The 16,715-nt window shown below is 39.7% G+C and overlaps 1 protein-coding gene across 21 annotated transcripts in view; it reads left to right on the top strand.

Moving 5' to 3' along the window:
* LOC147349347 (uncharacterized) overlaps positions 1 to 16,715 on the top strand; it is a 690,773-nt gene that overhangs the window by 195,611 nt on the left and 478,447 nt on the right. For 7 of the 21 annotated variants that reach the window (XR_015150413.1, XR_015150408.1, XR_015150415.1 and 4 more), the window contains one exon: positions 2,100 to 2,601. The exons of the other annotated variants lie outside the window; for them this stretch is intronic. The gene's annotated coding sequence lies outside the window, so the exon portion shown is untranslated. Of the gene's footprint in view, positions 1 to 2,099; positions 2,602 to 16,715 lie in introns of those variants that run through there. 21 annotated transcript variants of the gene reach the window in all.

Here is a 16,715-nt window from a genome sequence, read left to right on the forward strand (position 1 = left end):
GGGAATACCAGGCCACCTGACTTGCCTCTTGAGAAATCTGTATGCAGGTCAGGAAGCAACAGTTAGAACTGGACATGGAACAACAGACTGGTTCCAAATAGGAAAAGGAGTACTTCAAGGCTGTATATTGTCACCCTGCTTATTTAACTTATATGCAGAGTACATCATGAGAAACGCTGGATTGGAAGAAGCACAAGCTGGAATCAAGATTGCCGGGAGAAATATCGGTAACCTCAGATATGCAGATGACACCACCCTTATGACAGAAAGTAAAGAGGAACTCAAAAGCCTCTTGATGAAAGTGAAAGAAGAGAGTGAAAAAGTTGGCTTAAAGCTCAACATTCAGAAAACGAAGATCATGGCATCCGGTCCCATCACTTCATGGGAAATAGATGGGGAAACAGTGGAAACAGTGTCAGACTTTATTTTTTGGGGCTCCAAAATCACTGCAGATGGTGACTGCGGCCATGAAATTAAAAGACGCTTGCTCCTTGGAAGGAAAGTTATGACCAACCTAGATAGCATATTCAAAAGCAGAGACATTACTTTGCCAACAAAGGTTCATCTAGTCAAGGCTATGGTTTTTTCAGTAGTCATGTATGGATGTGAGAGTTGGACTGTGAAGAAGGCTGAGCACCAAAGAATTGATGCTTTTGAACTGTGGTGTTGGAGAAGACTCTTGAGAATCCCTTGGACTGCAAGGAGATCCAACCAGTCCATTCTGAAGGAGATCAGCCCTGGGATTTCTTTGGAAGGAATGATGCTAAAGCTGAAACTCCAGTACTTTGGCCACCTCATGCAAAGAGTTGACTCATTGGAAAAGACTCTGATGCTGGGAGGGATTGGGGGCAGGAGGAGAAGGGGACGACAGAGGATGAGATGGCTGGATGGCATCACTGACTCGATGGACGTGAGTCTGAGTGAACTCCGGGAGTTGGTGATGGACATGGAGGCCTGGCGTGCTGCGATTCATGGGGTCGCAAAGAGTCGGATATGACTGAGCGACTGAACTGAACTGAACTGAACCACTGCATATTGGTTTTGGTAGATAAATGACTAGAAATTCTAGCACCAAGGACAGCACCTGTTAATTGAGCATAGAGTTAATACATGTTTTTAAAATATTGTTGTTCAATCACCAAGTCTTGTCTGACTCTTTGCTATACCATGGACTGTAGCATGCCAGGCTTCCCTGTCCTTCACTATCTCCTGGAGTTTGTCCAAATTCAGGTCCATTGAATTGGTGATGCTATCCAACCGTCTCACCCTCTGCCAACCTCTTCTCTTTCTTCCCTCAATCTTTCACAGCATTAGGGTCTTTTCCAATGAGTCAGCTGTTTGCCTCAGGTGGTCAAAGTATTGAAGCTTCAGCTTCAGCATCAGTCCTTTCAAAGAGTATTCACAGTTGATTTCCTTTAAAATTAACTGGTGTGATCTCCTTGCTTTCCAAGGGACTCTCAAGAGTCTTCTCCAGTGCCACAGCTGGAAAGCATCAATTCTTCAGGACTCTGCTTTCTTTATTGTACAGCTCTCACATCCACACATGACTACTGGAAAGACCATAGCCTTGACTACAAAGACCTTTGTTGACAAAGTGATGTCTTTGCTTTTTAACACAGTGTCTAGGTTTGTCACAACTTTCCTTCCAAGAAGCAATCATTTTCTACTTTCATTGCTGCATTCACCATCCACAGTGACTTAAAATAACGAGTAACAAAATTTCAAGAGAAGTAGATATTTGTTTAATTTAAGGCAACTTTATTAGCAGAGCTGTCTAACACAGAATTAGGCTTTTCTTTCAAAATGCAAAAGGTTTTCATTCTGGAAAACTAACGCTCAATTTATTATAGTAGGAATTCTTCATTAGATAGGCAGTTCGTCTGATGTGATGATGCCTGAAATCCTTTTCATATCTTAACAGTGTATAATCTTTTGGATTCATTCTCTACTTATTAAAGTTTTGATCTTATGTCTGCATTGCTTGTGAAGAAGTTGACTGGCTTATAGTAAAGTGATATACCACTTTTTATGCAAGATATTAGTGCTGTATCAAAATAATCTTATCTTAAAAAAGTCAACCTGCTTGTGTATTCAACCAGATTTTGCTGGTGGGGGTTTACTGAAAAGAGCTGAAACAGAGAGTGTGACTGAACAGGCCTCCAGCACAGCAAGGGGAAACCAAGATGAGAGAGGACTTGCTCAGTGGTTCAAAAGAAGGGAGAGCTACTGGCTCCAGACCTGCTCCAGAGAGAAACTCAAAGGAATTCAGCACTGGCAGAACAGAGAACCCCAGGAGGGAGGCTTTGCTCCAAAACAGAGGTTTTTGCTTCAGGAGGAGACTGTTCCAAGAAAACGAAACTGGCTGTTTCAAACCAAAAAAAAAAAAAAAAAAATCTGATCTCTTGGCTCTCAGCAAAACAGTGAGTTGAAAAGAAATATTAACTAGAATCCAACTGAGAGAAGGGGATCAAAGTAAACCTACTGCATGTCGAGGAAAAGAAATGACTGTTTCTTATACTTACCTTTTTCTTGCTTTTCCTTTGTTTTATATTTTGTATTTTTCTATTATTTATGGTTGATAAATGTGGTTTGAAACTATAAGCCCTTTTTTGTTTGTTTTCTCTGTATCATTCATATTTAATTCTAGGAACATTTATGGAATGTATATCATGGGGCAGACATTACATAAGGTGCTGGAGTTTAAAAATGAATAGGACATGGCCCCTTCCACGTGGGGACCTAGTGAAAGGCAACACAACTCATGGTCATAGCAGGGAGTAGTTAAAAAGCATAGGTTTTGGAATAAGACAGATTGGGATTTAAATTCTGATTCTATCATTTTTATCTATAAAAACTAATATATGTAAATTCCAATCTTCAGTTCCCTTATCTGTAAATTCTGAAGGTATCTCACAAGTTGTAAATAATAAATGAGATTATGGATGTTATGGAATGAATTGGGTATCCCCAACATTTATATGTTGATGCTCTAATATCCAATGTAACTGCATTTGAAGATAAAGCCTTTGAGGTAGTAAGGACGAAGCCCTAATCTAATATAATTGGTGTCCTTATATAAAGAGGAAGACATCAGAGCTCTTCTTCTGTATGAACACAGAGGAAAGAGCACGTGAGAGTATGTGAGAAGACAGTCATTGACAAGCCAGGATAAGAGGTCTTACCAGTAGCTAATCCTGCTTGCACTTTCATACTGAACTTCTGGTCTCCAGAACTGTACAGGAATAAATGTTATTAAAGCCAACCAATCTGTGATATTTTGTTATGACAGCTAAAGTTGACTAATACAATGTATGTATATATGTAGATAGTGAAGGAAATGGCAACCCACTCCAGTACTCTTGCCTGGGAAATCCCATGGACAGAGAAGCCCGGTGGGCTACAGCCCATAGGGTTGCAAAGAGTTGGACACAACTGAGAGTTAGCACACATATTTGTAAAGCTAAAAAAAAAATCCACAAAAAACAAACAGAAAAACAATGCCCAGTACATAATACCTCCTCAACAAGTGGTTAACTACTATGACTACTTGCACTGTTACTACTACTATAGCGACTCAATGAATATAAAAAAAAAATACTACAGCATCATCTGCATATAATTATATAACAGGAGAAGGCAATGGCACCCCACTCCAGTACTCTTGCCTGGAAAATCCCATGGACGGAGGAGCCTGGTGGGCTGCAGTCCATGGGGTTGCTAAGAGTTGGACACGACTGAGCGACTTCCCTTTCACTTTTCACTTTCATGCATTGGAGAAGGAAATGGCAACCCACTCCAGTGTTCTTGCCTGGAGAATACCAGGGACAGGGGAGCCTGGTGGGCTGCCATCTATGGGGTCGCACAGAGTCGGACATGACTGAAGCGACTTAGCAGTAGTAGCAGCAGCAACGGAATTGGAGAATATACTGGAAAGAATATTTTTGACCCACATCTAGAAAAATTAAGGTTTTCTAAATGTGGAGGAAGGCAAAGGTATTTCTAGCAAAAAAAATGAGGAAACATGTTTGGAAGATTTTATTTACCACACTGAACACTAGAAGACATAGTTGGGAAGACCAGATATCAGCTGTAAATAATGGGCCAGAGGGATATCTGGTTTCCTTCTAACTCCATTCTCTGATCTTTTCTCTGTTGCTCTCTACCTCATGACTTGAGTTGCATGAACTATAACTAGACATTCTTATGCCTTCTGGTTTTGACTCCAGTCAATGAAAAACCCAAAGAATATAGCAGAGGGAATGGAGAGAGAGAGAGATCAAGATATTTATTCCTCTGGTTCCCTCTCTGGGAAGTAGTCTTGGACTGGCTATTCCCATTGTTTAGTGATCTTTACTATACATAATTTGATCTGTTCTGCCTCTGGGTTGCTTTCTTTCCAGGTTTTAGTAAGCTCCTTCTGTTAACTTTATTGCTCTGGGCCTAAAGGTGGCCATAAATCTTCCCTTAAGAGTCCTAGATTCCTTCATTGTCCCATCATAAGTTCCTCATGCTCTGTCTACACATTGTAATTCATCTTTTTGTAAGTAAACTCTCCTAGAGTTTTCCTGATTCTAGTACACTTTATGCTTCCTGTTAGAAATTTACTGATGAGTATTGACTGTTGTATTAAGACTTTACTCATTCATTTATTTATTGTATCATAAACATCTGTTGAGTGCTTGTAAAGTAGTTCTAAACACTCCCTCTGGTCTCACAGAATTTAAAGTCTTGTATGGCTTCCCAGGTAGCTCAGTGGTAAAGAATCCACCTGCCAATACAAGAGAAGCAGGAGACATGGGTTTTATCTCTGGGTCAGGAAGACCCCCTAGAGGAGGAAATGGCAACCTGCTCCAGTATTCTTGCCTAGGAAATGCATGGACAGAGGATCCTGGCAGGATACAGTCCATGGGGTTGTGAAGAGTCGGGCATGACTGAATGACTGAGAACAAACACATGAGATACATACAAGTAAATAGCGATGAAAACATAGTATAATAGCTATTAAGGAAAGTATAAGATGCACAGGACTGTGTAGCAAGGACACTGGACCTGGACATGATTCACAGGTGTGCAATGTGAAGTTGGCACAAGGCGAAAGAAAGCACTGAGGACATGGAGAGGAGGATATAGAAATTTAGTACGTAAGTAGATGATGCTACACTTTGGCAATGACAGGGAGTGAAACATGACAGGGAGTGTACATTTTGTCTAAAGAAGTAGCCACAGAAGCCTTGTGGTGAGAGCAGTCCATTGCTTTAGCCTGGATTGATATCTGGATATCGTCATCGTCTTAGGAAGCTTTGGGGTTAATCTGACTTCACTGCATGAAGTCAGTTTTGGTCCTCAATTGTTGCAGGGTGTCTGGGCAGCAGGGAAAGTTGCAAGGTGCAACTGGAAATTATCTTGCTCTCAAATTTGTCTTCTACACTTCAGAAATGACAATATGTTGATTTCTTCTCTACTGCTGTTTCTCATATTTTTTCACTTTAATATTCCTAAAATGAATGATATTGTCTATATTAGTTAGGGTTTGCCAGAGCAACAGAACCAATAGGATGTAGGTATAGGTTCTTATTTTAAGAAAGTGGCTCACATGATTGAGTGGGTGTGTGGGAGGGACATTTGGCAAATCTAAAATCTGTAGAGTAGATTGGCAGGCTGGAGTAACAGGGAAGAATTCATGATGCAGTCTCGAGTCTGAAGGGAGACTGGAGATTGATCTTGAGTCTGAAGGGTGACAGGAGGTCCTTCTTACGGCCTTTGCCTGATTGGATGAGGCTCACTCACATTAAGCAGGGTAATTTGCTTTACACAAAGTCCCCTGATTTAAGCATTAATTACATCTGAAAATACCTTCACAGCAGCACTTAGTATTTGACCAAAAGATTGGGCATCATAGCTTAAACAAATTGACAAAATTAATCATTGCAATAAATGTACATGACCTCCATATTTTCTCCACCTGCTCCCTCATTCAACCTTTAGCAATCTACATTCCAATCCCATCTCTAGCCTGAAACATAGCTTCCTCAAAGGGCATAAAGTATTAGTAATTAGTATTACTAATTCCTTATTAGTAATTCCCGTGGCTTTTAAACTCCCTATAACTTTTGGTATGCTTAACTACTTCCACCCTCAAGGAATCATTCCTTTCTTTTTGATTTCTACACAATGTCAAACTTTCTTTTCTTCCTGCCTGTTTGACTAGCTGTGAGCATCCTCCAAGGCTTAGTTATTAGTTCTGGGTTCTCCCCTTCTAGTTCTCAAGCTTGGAGAACATATCTATTATATTGATTTTATCTGTCAGGTTGCTGTCTATGACTTCTGGATTTTCTTATGTTTTGACCTCTTATCTAGGAGGTGTCTTGTTATTGTTGTACTTCTTCATCCAATTCCTAAAAAGTCATTAGTTTTCCCCCATGGCTTCTGGCTGTCAATCTTCTAATCTGCTATTACACTATTCCACATTAAACAATTTTGATTATATAGCTCTTCTGATCCAAGACCACAAGCACTTTGAGTATAAGCTACTCCACCTATTTCCCAAAATCTTTCATAATTTTGTCAACTGTCCGATCTTTTATCCTTTTACTTTACAACAGTCTCTGATTAGGCAAATCTCTTCACTGTCATAGTTCATTTTATCCAATCCAAATTAGGTAATTTTTTGTGTGTGCTGGGATTACAAAAGTGAAAAATACAAGACAATATACCCTGCTCTTTCTATATTGACAATAGCAGATCTGTACCAGACATGCAGGAAGTAGATGGAGAATTTACCTAAACACAACTCATGGTCATTCAATTCAGCCTATGACCAAGTATTTTAGTACTCATATAAACCAATTTTAGTGGGCAAGTGACTATCTGATGGGGCAGTAGGGTATAATATTAAGGTCAAAAGATGCCAGGAATCAATGTGTGTGTGACCACAGATATAAAGCTGGGCTTCTCTCTTTCTCTCACGAAATCTCAGTTTTTACTAGCCAATGTTGTTTTAATAGGTTAAAGAGAGTCAGCTTTGCAACAGCTCTAGAGGGATTAGGTTGAACTGCAGGGGTGAGAGTTTATGAATGGCTATTCAACATTGTGTAGCTCCATACACAAAATGACACTCCAGTCAGAGAAAGCCTTGCTCTTTCTCATGTGTCTTCAGTAAGGATTCCGTCACTCACAGTCCTTTACTTCTTCAACCAAGCATTTAATCTTGTTTTCTTTTTGGTTGTGCTGGGTCTTTGTTGCTGTGCAAAGGCTTTCTCTAGTTGCAGCGAGTGGGGGACTACTCTTTGTTGGGATGCACGGACTTCTCATTACAGTGGCTTCTCTTGGGGAACAGGGGCTCTGGCTGCACGGACTTCAGTAGTTGCAGCGTGCAAGCTCAGTAGTTGTGGTTTGTGGGCCCTAGAGCACGCGGGCTTCAGTAGTTGTGGCTGCTTTAGAGCCCGGGCTCAGTAGTTGTCATGCTCGGGCTTAGCTGCTCTGCAGCAGGACCAGGGATGGAACCCATGACCTCTGCACTGGCGGGTGGATTTTTATCCACAGGGCCACTGGCAAAATCCCCACGCACTTCAATTTAACCTCTCCTTTAAGGTCCAGCTTCAGAGTTATTTCTTCCACAAAACATTTTGTTTGTTGTTTTCCTGATTACTCTGCTATCACTGATCTTCTCATAACCATATATTTGATTTCATAGATGATTACGAGACTAGCACTATGCCTGCAACATATTACATGTACAAAAAGTATTTGTTCTGTTTCTTTCCACTCCTTAGAAAAGCGATTCTTATGTAATTATTTGCAATACTTTTCTTTCTTATGTAATTATTTGCAGTAATTTCATTGTGTTAATCTTGTTCTTTTCTAGCAATGTAGTAAGTACTCTTTAGGGTGGAGATTATGTCTTGTACTTACTCTTATCCTCTGACATTAATAGCACAGTGGTTAGAGGGTAGAAGGTGCTAAACAAATACTTTTTAACCAATGAGTGTTTGTTTTTAAGGAATGGAGAGAAGCAAAGAACAAATACTTACTGTACATCTAGTATGTTGCAGGCATAGTGCTAGCAATCACTCTTTCTCTCTCTCTCTCTGCATGTGTGTGTGTGTGTGTGTGTGTAATTTAATCTTAGTGAAAGCAGAGTGAGAGAGATATTCTTATTTCTCAGTTTTCAGATGAGGAAGAAAAGACTTCTAGAAGTTAAATAATTTGGCCAGAATTGCAATAATTTGCTCTGATATAAACTTTGAGCTTATATCTGTCTGAATTCAAAGCCCATGTCTTGCCAAATCCACCATACTACTACCTTACTACTATCCACTTCCTATAGTGGATGTTATGAGGCACTAGCTAGATTCTCCCTCCAAGAATGAGGCACTTATTCTCCCAGGAGCTGAGACTACAGGTGGTTGAGAGCATTAGCCGTGTCCCTCTCTGGAACTTGCCCTCAGCTAAAGAGAGCAGCTTTACCTGAGAGGACATACCCTTTCCAGGGGCAGTCCCTATGCAGTGACTGGTCCATGTTGGGACTACTCTGAGTGGTATCCTAATGCCATAGCCCTCAACAGGATTGACTGGACCTGGGGCTACATCGCAGTGTAACCTTTCTCTCTTCCCAATCCTACTTTCTTCACGATGCTACCCACTACGTTTATCTCAGAAGTTCCTCTCAGTAAACTTTTTCTATGTGCATTTCTGCTTCCCAAGAACTCATCTGCAACTTAGGTCATGTCTCAGCTAGTTGTTAGGGGAGCGTGCCCTGTTCTTGTCTCTTAATCACGGAGCAAAAGAAAAATTCTTTCCAAGGGCTTTCAGTAAATACCATGAGTGCTCAAGTTAGCTCTCAGGTGTTACCACTACTGTATTTTCCTCCCTCATTGTTTCCAATTCAAAGCAAAAATGTTCTTACCATGAACAGGACAGCATAAACTTTGCTGTCCTCTTCCCATAAAGTAACTCCCTTAAATGCATGCAATCATACAAATCTATTATTGTTGATATATTTGTGAGCAATTTTCCCAGAAGATTGATGTTTAATTGTAGTCCAAATCATTTGAGGTTATCCAGAACACAATAAAGAATCTGCCCGTGATGCAGGACACACGGGAGAAACAGGTTTGATCCTTGGGTCAGGAAGATTCCCTCAAGAAGCAAATGGCAACTCACTATAGTATTCTTGCTTGGAAAATTCCATGGACAGAGGAGCCTGGTGGGCTACAGTCCATGGAGTCATAAAGAATTAGACACAACCGAGCAACAGAGCACTCTTGCACATCCATAACACACGAGGGGAATTATTTTGATTGCAGTTATATACTCACCCTGGTTCTTTTCCAATCCTGATGCCTTTGATTAAAACCAGATTCCACATTCTTGAGTTGTTATTTTGGCATATAACTAGACATTAAACTGGCATATCACTAGACATTAAAATTTGCTTTTCACAGGCAAATTTTGTAAAAAATCCGTAAGTCATTGCTTGTGAATCTCACAACTCTTTGATTTCAGCTCTTTCATGCTTTTATTGTGTCTGCATAGGAGAACACTCTCACTACACCTGAATGCTACCATGCATGTCCAGCTACTATTCAGACTGTGGCTGGAATATTACTAAAACCAGAAAAGTCATTTTTTGTTTTTCAGTTTCTAGGTAAGGCACAATCTACTGACAGAAGTTAGCTTATGCCCATTAAGGCACAGAAATTTAAACACAAGGGCAAAGCAGAAATGTGTACTACAATATTACTTTCTGAATGCCTCAGGGACTAATGTATTCTTTGCCCAGACACAAGCTCTATCTTGGGTAAATGCAGGACAAGAAAAAAGACTGATGTAATTGTCAAGTCAGAAACAACCTTTCACCTGTAGGAACTCAAATCCTAGATAAATAATTAGAATTTCATGAAAATGAATAGAGAAGAAGGTAGAATAGTCAATGCAATTATGTCTATAGTTATTGATTCTGCTTACTTTCCATTTAGTCCAATGTGGCTGAATAAACCAATGAAAAACTTATCTCCAATTCCCCTTTTCTCTCTGGCTAGGAGTGTCTGATATTTCACCACTGGTAGTCTGAGTATGAGTTTCCCAGGTAGCGCTAGTGGTAAAGAACCCTCCTGCCAAGGTAGGAGATATAAGAGACCAGGGTTCAATCCTTGGGTTGAGAAGATCCCCTGCAGAAGGAAATGGTTACCCACTCCAGTATTCTTGCCTGGAGAATCCCATGGACAGAGGAGCTTGGCAGGCTACAGTCCACAGGGTCACAAAGAGTTGGACATGACTGAAGCAACCTAGCATGCACACATAATCTGATTATACCAGCTTTAGATTTCATTTTGCTGAGTCTTTGGGTTTTGAATTCTATCTTTCTTCACACTATTTCCCTTCTTCCAGCCATCCTACAGGAAGAGATCACAGCTGTGCTGCTATCCTTGACACTGTATCACTGGCCCATCACAGCCAAGCTGTAATATACAGAGGTCCCATCCCATGTAGCCATAATTGGAAACTAGATTCAGTATCAGTGAGGGGGAAATAACAGAGGGGCTCATCACGCATGATTTTTCCTAGACAACATAGAACAAAGGGTACCTATCTGGGTTGAATATTACTAGTAGAGCTCAAAGCTCTAAAACTTTCAGCACCTTGTTCAGAGGCAAGAAAGGAAGCAACACAAGCTCTGGGAAACAGACAGGGGTGACAAGCATTAATAGTACCATTATCTCAAGATAATGTTAAGCTGATAAAATATTTGGCCATGGCCTACGCTTTTATTTCCCATGGAAATATGGGTTTCAAATACCACAATCTATCACGGAATCTCAAGGGGACTGCACATTTTATAATGTATTAAATTCATGTAAACTGCCACTATGAAGACAGGAAATCTAATTTAGAGAAAAATATTCCAGCATAATAAGGAGGCTAAATGGAGGTGGCCACATTAGGGACACACTGGCGTTCTGGCTGACTATTTTCTTAATCAAAGAACATGTCAGTAGGAAGGCCACCAAAAATGATATGGGATTCAGAGCTGTCAATTATTAGATGCACACAACAGGTAAATTAATATTTGGTGATAGGCTCCTGGTGCTTGAGGCTTGACAGCTTATGCAATGCTATTTTGGCACTACAAATACAGGGAGATCAGATTCTTTGTCATAGTCAACCAAATATCACTATTCCCAGGCTGTCACCAGGCTGTTTAGGAATCTGCATTAACTCTTTCAGGCCACCAAAAGCCTCTTTAGAAATTATTTTTTTCCAGAAATTTACCACTTACAGGGAGAATTTGCTGGAACAGCTAACTGGCCTGTAGTTTCTGCATTATTATACAATCAGGACTGTAATGTTGAAGGGATCATGCGGACTGCCTTGTATCACGCTCCCACTCCACTCCATCTGCCTACAGAGTGAGAGGTTGCCTCCGATCACACACGGTGGCGGAGCAGGAAAGAAAGCTCACTTCTATTCCATCAAATACAATTTGCTGAAAAAAAAAAAAGGATAATTTGTGAAATATACTGAGAGGTACTTTCTACTTTGTACATAATCAGATTGATGGGGAACATTTTACAAGCGAAGCAACAAAGACGCAGCAGCCAAGCAATGTGCCTAATGCACAGGCAAGGTGCGAACTACTATCCGGTTCCACTGATTCCAAGCTCCGTGTTTTGCTCACTACATTGTATATTGCTTGTATTAAAACCAAGATGGCTTGGTAATAAAAGTTTCCTTTGGATTAATGCATTTCCCTTATTAATCTGGTCTTTTCCAAATTAAAAAAATATGAATGTGTCTACATTTTTTTCACACAAATCTTAGTGCAATTTAACTCATGTTTAAACATTGGTTTAATCAAGTCCTTTTCCTCTTCCACTTCCTTCCTGCCTTCATTTCTCCTCCTCCCCCTACCTCTCCTCCTCTATCTCCCCTTTCTTCTTCTTTTTTGCACTCCTTTTTTAGGAATAATACTTCCTAAAGATTAACTTGTCCTTTTCATGTTTATTTCTTGCACCATTCCTACTAAAAATGTCTACACAGTCTTCGTTCTTTATTGGCACCTCATTTAATGTCTATTAACTTCTAAAGGTTATTGAGTCTTACGGACTGTTTATATAATCATTGTTCAAGTCAAATGCAAAACTGACTTGTGGTTCTTAGTTTTGCAATCACTCAGAAGTAAAAATTTTAAAAATTACCCTTTTAGTTTTAATATAAATGAGTGGCATCTCTTACCATAACTGTCAGAAGCCCTGCAGTATACACTGTCAGATTACACCAAGCTGTAGTTCACTGAATTCTAACAGTCACCAGTTATGAAGGGACAGTTTCCCCACAAAGGCGTGTTTAGAAAATGAACCTTTTCCTATTTAGAAGGTCTAGCTTAGACTACATTGCCATCAAGGCCACTAATGATAAGATTTAATGGACACTTTAAATAATTTGTTAGATAAAACTCCTGTAATTGTTTTCAGACAACTCAAGTGACTCAACCCTGGTGGCATTTTTTTTTTTTTTTTTAATTTGAACCTCTGAAACAGTGAGAAAGTATTCCATGAAAAAGGTGCTATGGCATGATCTTATTTTGAACAGGACTGGAGATCTCTGAAAGCAGTCAGCATTGTGGGAGCTTTATGGTAAGACAGAGAAAGAATGTTCTGATCTCTTCCAAAGTAAAATTTCAGGTGTGTTACCACCCATTCCCTCTACCTCTTCTCCAAGTTCTAGAAGATTAACCAAAGCTCAGGCAGGTAGCTATAATGCTGATGGAATTTCCAGGGTTGTTGCTATTCCTAGGGTCCCTGAGGAATCATCTGACTGCAGCAGCAACAAAAGCATCCTAAGACACACTGGTGTTTGTTTGAGTCTCAGCAGGTGGAACAGTGGGGGCTACCATAAGAAGAAGGTTAAAGAATATTCTTGGGCTTGATAAGTTTGAATAAACATTAGGCAGTGTCTCTGTGGTTCAGGAACAAATATCAGATTGGAAAACAGTCCGTGCCAGACTCTAACCACTGAAGTGACCAAACTGAATCCATTAGGGTGGGGTTGCATTTGCACTGTATACTTACTGTATATGTTCAGCTAAAGACAACATGCACATGCAGTTTTATAACTCCCTAACATCTCACCTGGCATTCTTCTTGATGTAGAAATACCTTCATACGAGTGTTTCATGAGCCTATAGTCCCCACAGACATCTCCAAAGGCAAGCATCTCACTTTTATGAGCATGCTTCTTATGATTAAAGATACATATTCCTATTCAGTATGGTCCTTAAAAATGCATGTAAATTATTTCATATGATGCCCACCCAAAGAAACACAGACTTACTGTGAAAATGGAAAGGAAATGGTTGTGTTGGACTTACTAATAGAGGGAATGATACTAACATTCTGTGGGTGACTAAAAAGAATTTCAAAGGTAACTTTGATTTTGGAACCTGAATTTTGGAACATTCTGGTGATGTTCCACTCCACATGCTTAACTATGACATTCAGAAACTGGTTTTTAGAGTAGTCACAAGTCAATGCCATTGGAAAAATAGCTGATAGGTCACATTAGACATGGCCCATCTTTGTATTTACATACAACCAAAGCCAAATAGTAAAACAGAAATCCAAGATGTGAGTACCATTTTCTTATTTCTACTTCTTCTAGACTAATATATACAGAGCTCATTTGTTTGATATTATTAACAACAAGGTCTCTCTCTCAAACACGTACACATTGGCACACATAAATGTACGTAATTGTGTCTTAATAGTTCTGTCTCAAAGGAACTTAGAAAATACATCAGAAAGTAAGTAATTCAAAAGATGAGCGTATACTGAAAAGTATTATTATTGGAAAAGCCATTATTCCTATAAGGAGAATCATGAGCCAGAGTCCGTCTTGTGTAGCTCTTGTGAGTCTCTTTGGCTGGTATCATAAAGTAAGTATGCACATGCAACGTAGGGCCCTCTGAAAGGTGAACTGTTTCCACATTTGTAGAATTCTAGCTTCAGAACCTTCACCACAATAATTAGGGGTCCTTGTTAGTCCAGATAGCTTTAGGATTTCATGCGGATAGGGAAATGATTTACTGGAATAGTCTAATCCATACCATAGAAAGAGCACAATAAACTTTTTATTGTGAACTCAAGCACAATCACAACAGATTAGAAAAAGGTATATTTATTTTTATATCATTTCACACCAAAACAATTAGAGAAAACCCTTAGGTAGTTTTTGTCCAAGAGAAAGATCTCAATGTGAGCTCAGTTTGGACGCCCCCTGTTTTTTCAGTATCTAAGTTCTGCTCATTTTTTGCCCATCTACACACAGCTCCTTACCCCACCCCAATCTGTGCTTGGACAACAATTTTGTCTAGTAGAACCATTATTGCTATTTGCATATTTTCAACATCCATTTGTAGTCACTGAAAGTTCACTTCATATATCAAGAATTGATTCTTTTGCTAAAGAGTTTGGTTTTTCCTAAGTGAACTCTAAAATCTTCTCCATCCCTACCTACTACAACAGGAATGGCATGCCTGCTGGCTTGGCCGTGCCCCTTTGTCTCTCCAGCATGGGTTTTATGCTCTTTCAGTTCTTATCGCTGTTTTTGACTTCACTGCAGGATTGGGAAGAGATTATATTCCACCCTGTTGACCAGAAAAGAGCTTCCTGATGGAATCTGGACTGTGTAATTACATAAATATCCTCCTGTCTTCAGCAGCTTGAGAGAGTACAGCTTACTCATCTCATAACCAGTGTATGTGAGCTGTTATCACATTCAAAACAGAAATGAACCCAAAGAAGCTTTTTCTAAAGCCATTGTAAAAGTTAAGAGTATTTATGAGGATAAGTTGAATATATTCTTCACCCAAATCAAATTATCCTTGGCCTTACTGGGGTTTCCCTGGTAAAGAATCTGCCTGTAATGCAGAAGACCTGGGTTTGATCCCTGGGTTGGGAAGATCCCCTGGAGAAAGGAATGGCAATTAGGAGGCTGACAACTGGGCCCCTAAATCCACCATGAAAAGTGAAAGTGTTAGTTGCTCAGTAGTGTTCCACTCTCTGCAACCCCATGGACTATAGCCCACCAGGCTCCTCTGTCCATGGAATTCTCCAGGCAAGAATACTGGAGTGGGTAGCCATTCCCTTCTCCAGGGGATCATCCTGACCCAGGGATGGAAGCCAGGTCTCCCACATTGCAGGCAGATTCTTTACCATCTGAACCACCGGGGAAGCCCCTAAGTCACCATAATCTCTAATAAAAAAAATTATTGGCTGATCTTACTTTCCAGGTTGACCCCATGCTTTGGGGTTGCTCTTGCCTTCTGAGATGGCCCACACTCTGTCTGTGGAACGTGTATCTCTCTAAATAAAACCGCTTTCACTTAAAAAAAAAATAATTCAGAAAGTGAGCATTTTTCCCCATTGTTGTCACCTGCTAGCAAGAAATCTTTGGCATTCTGGAATCTTTGTTAAGAATCTTAAATCTCTAAGGAATAGATTTGTAATGTTACAATATTCTGTAGCATTTAGGTTTCAGAAATATGTCCCACTGGGCTTGTTCAGCCTACCCATTTTTACCCTCTATTTCTGGAGAAAAGTGACATTAAGTATATGCAAAAATCAGATTTCTAACTGGGCTTCTGGTTGCTTTTTTTTTTTCAGTTGCTTTTGACATTGACTATGAAGCAACACCTTGAGAATGAAACTCCTCTCCTACATCTGAATTTATGTTAAGCCTTATGGTAGGGAGGGAAGATGGGGCTCTCTTATATTAAAGGGAAGGGATGCTTGGACACAGGATGAGATGGAATCTAGCCCAGATGTGACATCGAATCCAAGGTCATTTACAAATCTTTGAGACAAAAAGGTAGAAAATCCACACCTGATACAAAAGCAAACTCTAAAGATACCACCAGGAATTTACTTTGTGCATGTATGGTAACCTCACTTTTTCTCCACCTTTTGAGTGGGGTGGGCCAGAAGGCATCTTTCACTGCTGCAAACCTGGCTTAATAACAAAGCTATCATTAGTTGATGAAATGGGGCAACTTCTGGGGTCACGTTGTATGTATGCTATGGGACTGTCTTCTTCCAAGCTCTAGTCATTGTCAGGTATTCATTTTCTCTAGACCTTTGAGTTAGTACTACTAGTAAATATGTGAATGTAAATATGCCTATTTATTATACAATTCTCTAATTCCTTTAACATCTCAGTAGAGCAAGCTCACTAAAAGATGGTCTACAGTGTAAATCATTATTGTTAAGCAATGATTATTCAAAGGTTTGTAGCATTAAAAAATACTTAAAAAATCATCTGAGGAGCAATATTGTTCCAAATTCTCAGTATTTTTACCATATTGAGGACAATATTCTTAAAAGACCATTCACCCAGACTTTAGTATTAACTGTTAGCAACTCCATTTGCTATTCTAAGAACTAAAATCAAACTTCAATTAAGAAACCAGAACAGTAGAGAGGAGAGAGCTGAGTGATAAATGTTTCCTCATTTCTAGCAACTGGATTATTTTCTTTCACTCAAAGAAATAAGAAGCAGGCAAATCTCCAGGCTGAGCTTTTGGGGGTGAGATTTTTCTCACAACTCTACACCTAATTATCTGTATGTACCATCAGCCGAGATTCTCAAGGTACTGCTTATTGAAACTGACCTGGTGGGCATCCCAGGTCTTAAGGATGAATGAATAAATAACTTTGCTG

This window comes from Bos grunniens, chromosome 21 (assembly GCF_055505025.1).
Source record: "Bos grunniens cultivar Pamir isolate PY7600 chromosome 21, Bosgru_T2T1.0, whole genome shotgun sequence".
Classification (NCBI taxonomy): domain Eukaryota; kingdom Metazoa; phylum Chordata; class Mammalia; order Artiodactyla; family Bovidae; genus Bos; species Bos grunniens.